The sequence below is a fragment of the Carettochelys insculpta genome, chromosome 5 (assembly GCF_033958435.1).
Source record: "Carettochelys insculpta isolate YL-2023 chromosome 5, ASM3395843v1, whole genome shotgun sequence".
Classification (NCBI taxonomy): Eukaryota; Metazoa; Chordata; order Testudines; family Carettochelyidae; genus Carettochelys; species Carettochelys insculpta.
In genome coordinates, this window is record NC_134141.1 from 102,535,545 (window position 1) to 102,551,363 (window position 15,819).

A 15,819-nucleotide genomic window follows, 5' to 3' on the forward strand; every position below is an offset into this window, starting at 1 on the left:
ATTGCATGCAGTTGTGCCAGCTGTACATTGTACTGCAAAAGATGATTTGTTGGCTATAGTGCAAACTCCTCACATATAAATAAATGTGACATGAAAAAAAAAAATCAAAGCATCAGATAAACACTAGCCCGCCCGGCTAGCCCAAAGAAAGCTGATAATGCATTTTTTCATGCCCCACTCCGTGCATACATTGCACAATCCCCAGCGGAACTGTGTGGGAGACAAATGGCATTGCAGAACTAGTGACTCTCACCTCTGGAATTGACACCCTCAGAAAGGTATAAGCACATGACCGGAAGTTGTATGATTTTTGTTGGGCTGACAAAAGGAACCAAAGAAACGTTGGGAACGTCACTAAAAATCAGCTGAGGTCTGGACTTGAGGATCTTCTGAGGTCGGTGCTGACAGTTCACTTTAAAACTTTGGGAACGTGAGGTGGGGTTTTTTTCTTTTAAACATTTTGGCCATTATGGGGAATGGGGCCCTGTTTGAAATCTGAATTCTGAGGTGAGATTACAGTCTCTGCAATAAAGCCACCCATCCATAGGACGAAGTGGGGCAGCCGCCCCAGGCTAGGAGTACCATATTAAAAAAAAAGGCCCCTAAAAGGGAGTGCAACTCCCATTGCATTAATGTGTTATAGTACATACAGTACAGTAATACAATGTGAGTTGGTAGATAATGGTACACATATGCATACACTCCCTCTCGGGGTGTCCTCATTTCTGAAAGTTCAAATATGGTAAGCCTACCCCCAGGCATCACACTATGGGGAGCCCTGTGCCTCAAGGGACAGGGAGGGGCAGGTGCCTGCAGCAGGGATTCCCCCCTCATTTATTTTGTTTTGTTTGTCTGTACCCCTGGGCAGGCGTTGCTCTGTTTGTTGCTCTTCTGTCCCTCTGGCCACTGGTTTTGCCTCCTGGCTGCTGCAGGGCCCTAGCACTAGTAGTGCCACTCTAGCAGGCAGCTGACCTGCCGTGCCCCTGCTTTTTCCAGGCGCCTGCCTTAGAGGGACAGGCCCTTCCCTTCTCTGGAAGTGGGGCCAGTGTCCATCAGGGACCCTTGCCCATAGTCCAACCTGGTGTCCCCCAGTGCTCCATACCCCGCATTCCACTGTCCGTTCTCCCCTCTTCCAGCACTGGGTGGCATGGGGGCCCTTATCACCCGCAGCCTCAGGGTCCTCCATGCCTTTTTCAACTCTCAGCACCAGGCTCCAGCCTTAGGGCTCCCCTCCCAACAGCACTAGACCAAGGGACTCATATCTCCCCTCCCACCCACCAAATTACACAAAAACATCAGAAAGTCACCACTGTTTTATGAGCTTTAAAACTCAACCTTCCTAATGTTCTAAAATCAGAATATTACTCTGACTGCTTGGAAATCTGCCCCCTGGAGAACAGAGTAGCACTAGTGATCCATTTGATCAAGAGGCTCCCTGAGTTACAGGCTGCTCCCCAAACCTCTTTCCTTCTGTTAAACCGAGAGTGAGGTATGGATGAATCACAAACACATTTCATGGAGACAGATGGTGTGAACTCACCCCCCATCAGTTAAGTAAGCAAAAGTCAATCACAATCACATTCAACAATATGGATTTTGTAACCGATGCCGGTCGGGTGCTATGGTTTGTAAATCATGGAGGCTAGCAATTTGATTTTGATGAGAGTGTAATCTGTCTTGGGGGCGGGAATTAGGCATGTGACCGATTCCTGGAGAGGGATGGGTATTAGGCATCAGACGAGCAGAGAAATTAGAGGGAAAGTGGTGTTGGGGGAGAGGACTGTGGGGAGGGAGGTAAGTAGGGGTGAGTGGCAGGGGAGGGAAAAAAGCTTAGGGGTTCAGGTGAAGCAGATATAGCTCCACCCAATTCTTCCAGTGTGTCATCAAATTCTGCTGAATTCCGCTGTTTCTCCAAGGTCCAGTGCTCCCAGCTCTGCACTGCAACATGCCCACACCCCCGGCTAGCGTACGGTGGCTAGCACTAGCAGGCACAGAGACAAATGGAGAAAACATATCTTTGGGGGGCTATGAGAATTCTTCCCTGAGGGAACAAGTACTGCCCTTCAGTTTCCCAAACACAGCAATAGCACACACAAGACTTCCCTGGCTATTCGCTAGTGTGGCTTCAGAGGAGCAACACTTTTCCATATTAAAAATTAGGAACTAGCTACAGCCAATGTTCCCCCTAATCCTTTCCATCCATGTGAGGAATAATATTTTTCTGTGCACTGAGGCATATGTGAATGTGCACCACAAGCAGAAGCAAAACCTAGCTGTGGGTGCTCTGTTGATCAGCTGGTCGGCATTGGAATCTCTGCTGAGTGGCCTACAAGCTCACAGCTTACAAAGAACACTGCCTACAGCCGACTATGTCTCAAGAGAGGGTGAGTGGACTTGCCATTCTGTCCATTGAGAAGGAAGTAGAATCAAATCTGGATTACCATGATTGGATAGCAGAGTTTACTGCAAGACAGTCCAGGAAAGTGGATTTCAGAATGTAAGTAGGGTGACACTGATCGTGATCAGTGAGGGGTTTTTACTTCTATGAACTTAATTATGACTTAATTTAATTACATGACCTTTATTACCCAAAGGAGCTGAGGACTCCATGTATGGCAGCTCTGCCAACCCCACCTCAGCAGAAATAAATTATGGTGGCAGAAATGAGGCCTTTTCCCTGCCAGAGTCCTTTGATTGGGAGCGTGAAAGGAAATACTCCCACATCACCAGGCTGCAGTGTTGAAAAAGAGCTACAATATAACAACATCATACAGCTGAGTGTTATCAATATTTAACTTGCAGCCAGTTGGTGCCCTTACAGTTCACTGTAAACAGATTTCACCTGTATAAAAATGTTAAAGCGGGAGCCCTATACAGGTGTCTTCCCCTGAGCCTCATACCTCCCGAGGACAGTCCTGCTGTGCAAAACTGATTTTATGGCAAGTGAAGACTTTGCACTTTGCCTTGTGCAATATCCAGATAAAAACAAATGATCTCACTGACTTTAGAATCCACAAAGAACTACATTAAAATGAGTGTTTGTGTTTGTGTTTGTGTGTCTGGGGTGGAGGGGGGGCGGGGGAGAGGTGGAATCAGTAGATGCCTCATGGAATAGGAAAAAAATGTCTATATTCAAGCTTCCAAAAGGAGAGGAAAATACTATTATTAAAAATGGGGAGGAAAAACACTGGCCACAGTTAAATATCCCTGTCATAAACTGTCTGATCCAATGTCCATAAGTCAATGTGAAGACTCCCTTTGACTTCAAAAGACCTTGAGAAGCTATTTTGCACTACTTGGGTGAGATCATTAGTTGGGGTAAATCAGTATAGCTCCACCAGCTTTAATGGAACAATACCCATTTACACCAGCCAGGGACCTTGTTCCTTCTCTATCATGCATGGAAATTATTGAACTGTTTTACTTCAGGTTATATTGCTGCAATTCATACAGACCCTATACAAACTTTATGTATAAAGGCCAAGTTGTATGTAAAACACAAAAACAAAAAAACAAAGCGGCAGAAATGTGGCACTTTAAAGACTAACAAAATGATTTATTCTGTGTTGAGCTTTTGTGAGACAGAGGCACTTCTTCAGATCCACAGCTACCTCTCTGTTACTGTATGTAAATAGCAAATGCCACAGCACAATAACGACTATGAACAAATCATAAATAGCTGATTCTTGGGCTCCCCTGGGCTCCCCTTGCCTCTTGGAGCTCCTAATGAGAGAAATAACTGTGCAAGAAAATGAGAGCTTGGTGGACAGGGAATTATTAGCGCTATAGCCCTCCACTGCTGGAGACTCAAGTTAAAATCCTTGGTTAGGTTACAAGTCAAACTTAGTTGTGTAGCTGGCACAATTTCCAGTCTCCTCAAGAGAGGTGCAAGTCTGGAATGGCATGCATGCTGGCAGAAACATGCATGTTTCCTGGCAGTGATGTGCAGAAGTAGCAGAGTATCTGCCTACCCTACACCTGGCGTAAGTCGGTGTTATCACTCCATCAGTTCGATGTGATTAATTTAGTTTTTGAATGATGTCACTGTGTGCGTCTATGTCCACAGAAAGGGCGTCAGGTGGGAGGAGCTGTAAATGAGGAATGTACTCAAGATCTATGCCAGGAGTGGAATAAGGTAATTTCTGAGCAGCAGCCGCACCCCAAATGGGATTCCTGCGCTGTAGTCCCATTCCTTCTGAAGGTGGTAGTGGCAGGGACCACCCACATTAGCCATCTTCTAGGCTCATCCCTACTCATCTGTGGGCACACTGGGCCTCACCTCTTGCTAGACCACTGATTTAGGGGGCTCCAGGGTCCATTCCAGAGGAGGCCCCCACCAAATGAGCCACACTAGGGAGATATGAGTCCTGACAACTTGTCTATGAGGAGGAATTATGATGCCTGCTGCAGAAGTCTTTTTGAAGTAGTTTTCACTCAGGTCTCTGGAGTGGCCTCTGTTTTAGTAAGGGGTTTATCTGCACTGGCAAGTTCCTATGCTGTAAAGCCTCTATTTGCTTATGATCCTTTTGGACAGATAACATACTTCATGATGGAAAGAGGCCATCATCGGGGTGCACTGAAGTACAGGGTCAAAACCAAGGAGCTGCAGAATGTCTAACACAAGGCATGAGTGACAAACCACCATCTCAGCGCTGTGCCCATAAGCTGCCAGTTCTTCAAAGAGCTGGACGTGATATTCGGTGGTGACCCCACCTCCACTCGAAGACAACTGTGGATACACTGGCAGCTCAGGGACCAGTCAAGAGTCAACTGAGCCAGGAGGAGGAAATCGTGGAAGGGGCGAGGGACCCAGAAGAAGTGGATGACTTGGTGTTCAGAAAAGCATGCAGCCAGGACATAGCTAGCCAGTTACAGCAGTTGGAGTGTGGCAAAGTGGGAACGGGAGAGTAGGTCCCTGGTAAGAGGCTTTGATTTTGGGAATCATAGTAGCCAGTTATTTGGGAGGAGCAGGGTTGCGGAAAGCCAGCTTGTTTCAGTGTGCCGAGCTTTCGGGTTGGGACTTGCAGAGTGCTGCCTTGCGTCTGTGGGATGCGTGAACTGCCATACGCCTAGTCAGAGTGGCAGAAGAGAGCGGGGATGACTCCCTCTGATCAGATTACTGGCGATCTGCTGCTGCGGGTTCTTTGGCAGAGCTGCTTGTTTCTTGCGCCATTAAGGATAACAGCACTCTGCCATCAGGTGAGCCACATAAAGGCCAGGGCAGAAGGTGCAGTGTTGTAAAAGACCCTCCCTTGATTCCTTGCTCACCCTCAGCAGCAAGATCTCTTCCCTAATGAGCACAGCCAGTGGAAAATGATTGTAATGCCTCCCCCACAGTGCTGGCTCTCCCCAGGAGCCGCATGCCTAGCGTACAGCACTGTCTTAGACCACCGAATTCCCCTGCCCCTGCAGTTACTCCCCATTTAGGGGGTGATGGGGCTCATATGTGCTTGCCTGGGGTCAATCAATTAGTGACAGGTAGGGGAACAGGGCTTGTAATGGTCTCTGTGTTACAAACTGTGCTTCTGTGACATGTTGCATTTTGGCATTATAGATATGACTCTGGGACCAAGCCTCCCTCTTGGATATCACTGACTGAACGGCTGCTCAGGGGTCACCCACGGCTATGATAAATTGGGAGGACTTTCTGCACGATGATATGCTACATTCCATGGCTGAAAATCAGAACTGAGAGTGGCAGGACCGTGAGAAGAGGGACTGAGAGATGAATGCGCCCCATGAGACTGAATCTACAGAGCCGCTGGTAAACATTTTGGAGTGCCAAGCAAACATGCTTCAGGTGCTCACAGGATGACAAACTTTGCGGCTGCTGTTGCAAAATTCCTTCCTACACCCCCCTTGCCCCTTAACTCCCCCAGCGTATTCTTATCAACATCCTGGCTGCAGTCAGTACCCAACGCATTCCTCACCTGCCCTGGCACAGTCCAGCCCCGCGGACTTCAGTGCCTATTCCTCTGCAGCGTAGCTCTGCTGAAGTTCAGTATCCACTGCACTCAACTCCAAAGAACGTGACGCCTGGACATACTCAAATCTTTAATGGTCTTGGGACCATCCCTCTCCTGCAGGGACCCTCCTTTCCCCACATCTTCCACAGAGCTGATGTGATTTTTTTGCTGGTCCCTCTCGTCCAGCTGTTGTTTAATAAAATAATTGTTTTGCTTTGAAAGCAATCTTTATGCTAACAGCTGAAAAGCAAATAGAGTCCTGCAAAGCAACATACAATTTTATTAAACCACCACAGCGAATCGTCCGTGCCAATCACAGTCATCTCCTTTTATTACAACCGTTGAACCTCCTGGTATCACAACATACATTAGTGGCTCTCAGCTTCACATGGCTGCCTCCAGGCATCCCAGAGCCTAATGACCCCAGGTTGCACCCCTCCGATAGCCCAGGTTCCATTCAAATTCACCTGCTGGGTCCTAAGCATGAATGGTCTAACCCTGAATGAAGCTTTCACCTGCCCCTTAACAATATTATGGAGTGTGCAGCACACAGTTATAATTGAAGGAACACTGTCACTGGACAGGTCCAGCCTCCCCTAGAGGCAGCGCAAGTGGGCTTTTAAATGGCCAAAAGCACACTCAACAGTCTTTCTGCAGCTGCTCTGCCTGTTGTTGAACAGCCTCTTGCTGCTGTCAAGGTTCCCCATGCATTTTTGTATTTTTTTTAATAATGCCACAGCATTAAGGGGCAGGCAAGGTTTCCCACGACCACAATGGGCATTTTGACTTTCCCTATGTTGATCTTCTGGTCTGGAAGAAAAAGTCCATGCTTGCAGCTTCCCAAAAAGGTCACTGCTCTGAAAGATGCAGTCGTCATCCACCTTTCCAGCACAGCCTGGATTAATGTCCATGTAGGGGCAACAGCGATACAGTACAGTTTCAACATTTGTGACGTTAACATTTGTGAATTCAGTTATTCACAAGTGGGGGGCGGGTGCCTGACCTGCTGCCGTAGGGGCAGCAGCAGCTAAGGGCTCCCTTTCCTCCCCCTTGCTGCCGTGGGTAAGGAGCCCTTAGCTCCAGCCGCTGCTGCGGGGTTTAGGCAATCCCCCTGCTAAGGGAGAGGGAACGGAGCCCATAGCTGCTGCTGCTGTGGCAGTGCAGGCAATCGCCACAAAAGAATAAAATGCCATTTGCAAAATTCAAGATTCGCGAGGGTTCTTAACACCAAACTCTCACGCGTGTTGAGACTCCACTGCACACAAATGCCTGGAGAATGAGGGGGCCAGCACCCCTTTTGATTAATGTGTTTGGTGGCTACATGGTGTGTTGCTGGATGTGGAATACGCATGCTATCCGTCACCCCTCCACGCTCAGGGAAGCCCGTCTTTTTTGCAAAGCCATCTACAGTGTTATGCACATTGCCGAGAGTCATGATCTTTTGCTATAGGATGTGATTAGTGACTTTCCCGTTCTGAACTCACTAGTGACTAAATGGTAGCAGTCTGGCACAGCCATCTTCACCAGTGCCACCACCATGGGCTTCTTCAGTGACAGGACAGGTCTCATCAGTGGCACTGACAGGCCCTGTCGACTTGTGGGCAAGGTGGGATGGGGGCCTGGCTCCGTGACCCAGAAGGGGTGGCGTCGAGGGTAGAAGCTCGGGGCTTAGGACAGTCAGCCCTGGGCCTCCTCACACTCCTTCAGAGCTGTGGAGCATCAGCAGAGAGCTTTATGACATTTCAAAAGGGCCCAGAGCTCTAGCTGCTGCTGCTGCTGCTACTGTCTGCTCTATTACTGGTCAGCCGAGTGGGATCCATTACCTCAGAACGAGGAAGCAGGGGTTGCTGCGATGCAAAGCAATGCATTGCCGGGCACTGGGACAGGACCCAAGATGTTCTGCAACTCTTCCCCCCTTCTTCCAACACTTAGTGACAGAAGAGGGAGAGAGGATCTGTGGTAGCTGCTCAAAGTGGCTTATGCCTAATACAGATGCAAGTACTTCATGTGTGAACACATTAAGCAAGCAGCTGACAGCATGAACACACAATGTTGTTGGAGCAACAATGTAACTTTGCTGCACAGAACCTTGCCAGTGTGGACCTCCTGAGGGATATTGCCAAAAGAAAGCTCCTCACAAGTTAGTTCATTGGCTTATATTAACCAGGTGACTCAAATATTTTAACAGTTCCTGTCAGAGGTTGCCGATAAGGCAGATCAGGGCATGTTTTCAGAAAACACTTTTCCATTCAGTTGCATTCTTTTCCTCTGCAGAGGTTTACAAATGTGATGGATGTACCTGGATGTTGATGAGGGAATAAGACAACTCAGTATGAGTTCAAATCTGCTAAGTTTATCTTCAGGGGGACTTAGAAATTACAGATATCAAAAAACAAACAATAAAATCTTGAGCACACAGACCCGTCCCAACAGTCAGATACTGTAGTTGGCAGAAGAGACATTCCAGCATACCTCAGTCACTTACAAGGAATTTAATGGGCTCCCAGACAAACAAGAGAGGGCTTCAGTTGAGTGATGACCACCCTGAAATATTCTGGGTTTTTAAGCTAACGTGTAGAAAGCCTACTCCTCGCCGTAACATTTTTTTTTAAATTAAGGGTGGGGTCTCAGAGAGGCCCAAATGTAGTTTGGCCAGGTTGTGGCACAGTAACATTTTGAAACATTTTTCCCTGTAGCAATTTGTTTTTAAACTGCAAAATTTGGCTGATTGGTAGTATGACTGATTTTCATCATCAAAAACTGCTGATATGAACAGAAGACATGAAATTTTGCTTTTTCTTCCCTTAACAGATTATTATGAAATACAGTATGAATATCAGGATTTGCAAAAAGAAACTGATCATTCACCTGGCTCAATCCTGCATCAGATTTCATGAGACTCTTACTGGTTTTCTGTAGAGGGATAATAGGTTAACTTATTTTATCATATCAAAACAAAAAGCAGTCAAGTAGCACTTTAAAGACAAGCAAAATAATTTATTAGGTGAGCTTTCGTGGGACAGACCCACTTCTTCAGACCGTAGCCATACCAGAACAGACTCATGAGAACCAAAAACAGTAATCAAGGAGGACAAATCAGAAAAAAATTATTTGCTAACCCTGATAATAATTTTTCTGATTTGTCAACCGTGATTACTGTTTTTGGTTCTCTGTGCCTTATAAATACTGAGTCTGTTCTGGTATGGCTCTGATCTGAAGAAGTGGGTCTGTCCCACGAAAACTCATCACGTAACAATTTATTTTGTTAGTCTTTAAAATGCTATTGGACTGCTTTTGTTGTTTTCTTTTATCATAATTTAGTAAACCTTGGGCATTAACCTACATGTTAATTAATCCTGACCTAACGGTGATCTCTTTTCCTAAACTAGTCACACTCTTATGAAGCAGTCTATGGGACTTTTACTACTATAGCTGTCAGAGCAGATGATCACTCTGGCTTCTATTAAGCTGTCCTACAACCTGTCAAGCTGTCTTGTTTTCTGTTGTTATAGTTTTAATTTAAGATGAATTCTTATAATTATTGATGGTGAAACAATGAGCAAAGCTCCTCTTTACAATTTTGCTAAGCACGCCAACTCAAGGAGTCACTTCTGTCAACCTAAAAGCCAATAACCTCATTTAGGACTAAGTATCAGAGAGGTAGCTGTGTTAGTCTGTATCTTTGAGAACAACAAGAAGTCTTGTGGCACCTTATAGACTAACAGATATTTTGGAGCATAAACTTTTGTGGGCAGAGACCCGCTTTGTCAGATGCATGAGTGGGCGGGGGGTTCAGATGAGTATGTAAAGAGGGGGGGGGTCCCAGTAAAAGGGAGGGCTAGAGCTGACTCTGGCCCTCCCTCTTACTGGGACTCCTCCTCTTTAAATACTCCTCTGAACCCCCACTCCCCACTCATGCATCTGATGACGTGGGTCTTTGCCCATGAAAGCTTATGCTCCAAAATACCTGTTAGTATGTAAGCTGCCACAGGACTTCTTGTTGTTCATTTAGGACTAAGTAACTACAAGGAGGTGCCCCGTACAAAGGACTAAAAGTGGTTCTGAGCTGAAAAGTGCCCAAAATTCTGCCCAGATTCATACCAAGCACCTAAACTTATCTGCATTCTATCCATCCCTGACAGGTTCAATAAGCCCCTGGGTGTTTCTTTTCTTACCTCCACCTATCTTCTACTTTAGAGGAAGCAATTTTGCGAGACCACTGAGTAGCTAACTTCCCTTCATTTCTAATGGAGCACAGATCTGCGTGGATGGCTGAATCACTGAAACCACTTTCACAAATAGTAAACGTTCATTCAGTAACCACAGAGCTGTGGCTAACAAAGCTGGTTTATAACACTACTCAAATCCAGGTCTTTATGAAGGTTTTGGTTGGAATTCAAAACTGCTCTTGTACTTCAAGCAATCTTAGGTGGAAGTTCCTTCTTCCAAAGGTTGATGCCATTTATTTGAACAGGGCAGAAGTGGGAATTCCACAACTTCCCTTGGGAGCTGAATCTGGAATTTAACTCCCTTGAAAATTAGAAAGCTTTTCCAAACATCTAACCTAAATCTCCCTGCACATTAAATATTCCATGTTGTCCTATCTTCTGTGGGCAAGAAGAAGTATTACTGCCCCCTTTTGAACAACTCCTCTTTGAAGATTATCAGATCCCCCTCTCAGTCTTCTTTTTTCATGACTAAATATACCCCTGGGATTTTAAACGCTTTCCACTTTATTCATTTTGGTTGCTGTCTCCTGGACAATCTCCAGTTTGTCCACATCTTTCCTAATTTGTCACACTGAGAATTGTACACAATATTCCAGCTAAGGTCTTAGCAGTTCCAAGCAATATTCCATCTATTTTTCCCCTTTGATGTGTGGAATAAATTTCATGTACACCAAGGCATGTGTCTAGGTGCACCCTCAGTAGAATCACATGCTGACAGCTGTGGGGGCTGTGGGCATTCTGCTAATCAGCTGGGTGATATCTGAATCTCTCCTGGATGGCCACCCAAGTGCTCAGCTTACAATGAACACTGGTTCTAAGTAGAACAGAATAGTTAATTATGACACTGCAGAATGATTTTTGCCTTTCTTTGCAACTGCATCACATTGACTTATATTCAGTTTGTGATCCACTCAACCCACAATCCTCTTCAATACCACTATCATCTAATCAATTATTCCCCACTTTGTATTTGTGCCTTTCTTTTTAACTTCCTAAGTGTAGTACTTTTGCACTTGTATTTTATTAAAGTTTACCTTGTCAATTTCAGATCAATTTTTTAATTTGCCAAGTTTGTTCAGAGTTCTGTTCCTGTCCTCTGCAGAGCTTTCAAGTTGCTCAAAGTCATCTGCAAATTTTATAGGTATATTCTCCACTCCATTATCCAAATCATCAAAGAAAAGATTGAGTAGTACTGAACCCAGGAATGCAGGATTCCAAAAGACCTGCCTTCCCATTTTAACATCCAACTGTTGATAACTACCCTTTAATGTAGCACTTTAAAGACTAACAAAATGATTTATTCGGCAATGAGCTTTTGTGGGACAGACCCACTTCTTCTTGATCTGAAGAAGCAGAACACCTTGTTTCGCTGGGATATCATTTTGGAGTAGTTGTAACTAAAGCACTCCTGGTTAACAGTAAATATTGTAATTAAACTTACCACTTTGTGGATTGACAGGGTTACGGGCCTAGTGAATATAGGAAAAGCAAACCAAAAAAACAGACTTGATCTGAAGAAATGCATCTGTTCCACAAAAGCTCATCACTGAATAAATCATTTTGTTAGTCTTTAAAGTGCTATGTTTCTGCTGCTTTGTTTTATTGGAGTACAGACCAACATGGCTACCTCTCTGTTACTATCCTTTAATGTGGTCTTTCAACAAGTTTGCACCTGCTTCGTAGTAATTTCATCTGGATAATATTTTGTTAGTTTTCTTATGAGACTGTCATGTGGGACTACATCAAATGCCTTAGGAAATCAAGCTATATCACATCTACTGCCCACGAAAACTCATCACCTAATAAATTATTTTGTTAGTCTTTAAAGTGCTACAGGACTGCTTGTTTGGTTTGCTTTTCTCATATTCACTAGGCCAGTAACTCTGTCAATCTACAAAGTGGTAAATTTAATCACAATATTTACAATTAAAACCAGGAATGCTTTAGTTACAACTACTCCAAAATGATATCCCAGTGAAACAATGTGTTCTGGTGGACAGAGAATCGGACTGAAAGTCAAGAAACATGGATCCTATTCTACTGGGCCATTTTGTGAAAGTCACTTCACTTTCCTATGTCTCAGCTTACTCATCTATAAGGGTAGTGATACTTACCCTCCCATGTAAAGTCTTCCGAGCTCACCAGAAGAAAAGCTTTTAACTGCTAAATGTGACTTAACTTAGAACAGGTAATTACTTTATTGTGTGGTACATAAAACACTGACCTTACTTATTGCTGTAATAGCTGTCAAGGGATATGTGCCGGTTTCAGGGATTGCACTTCTGTTAGTAGACTCAATTTGCATTTTATCACCGAGTCAGACATTTCACAGTGAATATACATTTGCCAGTCAAAGAACCTCTCTCATGTTTTTCATTACTTAACCATTGCATTTTGCAAATCTACATTGTCTTTTTAAAGTCCAATCTGAATGACTTCTCTCAGATAAATCCCATTCCAAACATACTAGCAATGCCCGTGCACTGAACTACACTGAGATCAAAGATTCTGCTGGAGCCAACGGAAATGTTTGTGTTTTGAAGCACTTGAGTTTTATACATTTTGCTATTAAATTGTACTTTAAGATAAGTGTTGTAAATATAATAAAGTTTTCCATTTTATGTGCTTTCAGTTACAAAGGATTGTGACTGCTGTAGCTAATCTGTTTGGCTGGCTCTTGCACGTCCTCCCTGTTCCATATGAAAACCTCATGTACATAATGTTGCATCATCTATTGGAAATCTCCAGACGTTTCATGATTCATTTCTACACAGCAGAGTTTATCAAGAACTCATGGGTCATTAGTTTAGGACTAGAGACTAAATTTTCCTCTACTGTAAAAATGAAATTAAGATACAGGGTCTGCTGTTCTAGACATACTGTATTGGGAAAACATAGGTTTGTGGTACTTGATACGCCTGTGGTCATGATGCCATTCAGATCCCTGTTCATCATGAATGGGAAAAATTATGCACGCTATTGATCAAAACCATTAACCCAGCTTTGGATAATGCAAGGTAATTCCCTCCTGGAGTATGCAGTATTCCAGGATCAAGCTGCTTTGGAAATCAACTCTTTATCCAATCCCTGATCCTCTAAGGCCAAGTTTACACAGGGAAAATATGATTTATAAGCAGATTTATAAGAAAAGATAAAAGATATTGGGTGCATCTACATTAGTTAAATTTTAGGGACCGCTCATCAGAAAACAAGATCAGAGTTCATTTCAGTTTTAATTCATAAAAGAGTTAACCCCCTACATACTGACTTGACTTCAATCCTTTTACCCCGAGTGGAGCATAGGTCATCTACAAGACTCCTCCACGTCACTCTACACCTCTGGTATTTTGACTAACCTGACCAGCTTGGCAAGTTCATGTGAAGGCTGAACTCGAAATGCCTGTGCCGCTTTCTGACTTTGTTCAACTGCATTTTCCTCAGATGTGAGGCAGACTTCTGAGTAAGCTTGTAAACTTGTCTCTAATAAAAAAGGTTGGTCTACTAAAAGATATTCATCCATCTTCTCCAGAAATCTGAACACAACCAGTGGGCACCTCTCATCACTTAACAGCAGCATCCCCTCTGATTAATTCATGAGTAACACTTTTGGCTTCTGGAGGATACTGCATTTAATTCTTAGGCTACAGCAGGGGTCAGCAACCCCCAGCACAGGTGCCAAGACTGGCACGTGAGACAGTTTTCATAAGCACACAAGGTGGGAGCTCAGCTCGCCCCTTTTCCCCAATGCTGGGTGCTTGCTCAAAGCCATGCTACCTGTGGATTAACAAAAGACCAGCTAAAGCTGCCAACCCCCACCTAAATGGTGAAGCTCTGCATCTTAATTTATTTATTAATGAAGCTGTTGTAAGTAGGACATTGCCAATTTGCTTTGAAGATGATGGAATAATGGTAAGGTAAGAGTGTTGCAGGAGTGTACAGTCTTCCCTCGCCTTACGAGGATAAGTCGTTCCTGAAAAACTCCTCTTAGGGCAAATTCCTGTAAGTTGAAAATGTAATTACCATTAATTTCAATGGGAAAAAAATTTATGCGTTCCTGAGCCCCAAAATTTACACCTACTTACGCTTACCTGGCAGAGGGCACAGCTGTGCAGAGAAGGTGGCGGCGGCAGCCCCCTAGCTGCCTGGGGAGCGAGGGGTAGGGGCGGGGCCAGGATGGACTGTGCACCCAGCAGCCATGTCTCCCAGGAGCACCTGGGAGCCCGCGACTGCCAGCTGGGCTGGGGTGCATCGCTGTTGCAGCGCTGAGGTGGAAACCAGACTAGCTCCAGGTAAAGGCTGGGCTGGGGGCTCCGGGAAACCGTCGCCAGGTGGCAAGCAGTGCCCAAGGCACAGCTGTGCAGGGTGAGCGGAGGCGGCCCCTAGCCATCTGAGGAGCGAGCAGCAGGGGTGAGGCCAGGGTGGGGTGACTTTTTCCAGCTGCAGGGTGTCCACGTCCCACTGAGGCACTCATAAACTTGAGTAAATGCCTTGTAAGGCAAAGTCGTGGTCCTTAATCAAGCTGCTCGTAAATCTGAATTCTCGTAGCCTGAATGGGCGTATCTCGGGGTATGACTGTATGTTGTTCTTAATAATGATGCAAATGGCAATGGATACATTAAATACTCTTTGCCTCTATACATTTTTTGCATCAGAGACTATATTATAATTATAGTCTAGTATGGGGTGGAGAAATCTCGGCTTCCCTGCAGTCCCCAGTAATCATTCCTGTGTATTGGCATAGTTACACATTTTTATTACACCATGGCTGAAACGTGAATTTTATAATAATAAAAAAATTATCTTCAGATTAGCAACAATTTCTTAGGCCTAGCAGCAGGAAATCTGCTCCACCTTACACATCTCTATGAGCCAGCACCAGGTGGTACAGAACTTTACACTAGATTTGAGGCAGGAAAAGGACTGCAGCTGCTCTGAGTTGCACAACAGACTTTTCAGGGCATAACCACTTCTGTCATTTTGAGAACACCAGAACAAGTCAAATGGACACCTCAGGAAGCTGCGTTACAGGACGTTTCCTTTTTCAACATGGAGGGTTCCTCTGCCCAGAATCAAAAAATATAACAAGTTGGCTTCATAGAGCCAACAAACTAATTCTGACTTTTGATCTGTACCATTCACTACTGTGTAACTTGTAAAATCAGGAGCATCAGGAGCTTGCCTACTTGAGTGTCCCTGAATCGCTGGCAATGTATTTCAAGATTGGAAGGTTTAGGAGGGCTGGGCCTTTCTTTCTGTACAGCACCTAGCAGAGTGGGGTTCTGGTCCATTACCAGTTGCCTGCCAATTCAGGGGCCTGGGCACTGATGCACTTTGGTCCCGCCTGCCTGTGGTACAGAATGGGCTGTTTCCTGTGGTTGTCTTATCTTGGTAAAATTTCACTTGTTTTTTTGTGTTCTTGTTAGCAGCCTGTGACAGACAGAAAGTCAGGCTAGATTCCTGGGTGGACCTTTCTGGCCTCAGATTCTATGACTCTGCACCTGGGCTCCCAGGTGCTGCCACATATGCCATGTATGCAATAACTGAGTCTTCCCATGCCAGTGAGAATATGGAACCTGCTTTAATTAAACTGCTATTGGCAGTTGGAGTGGGTGGGACAGAGACCA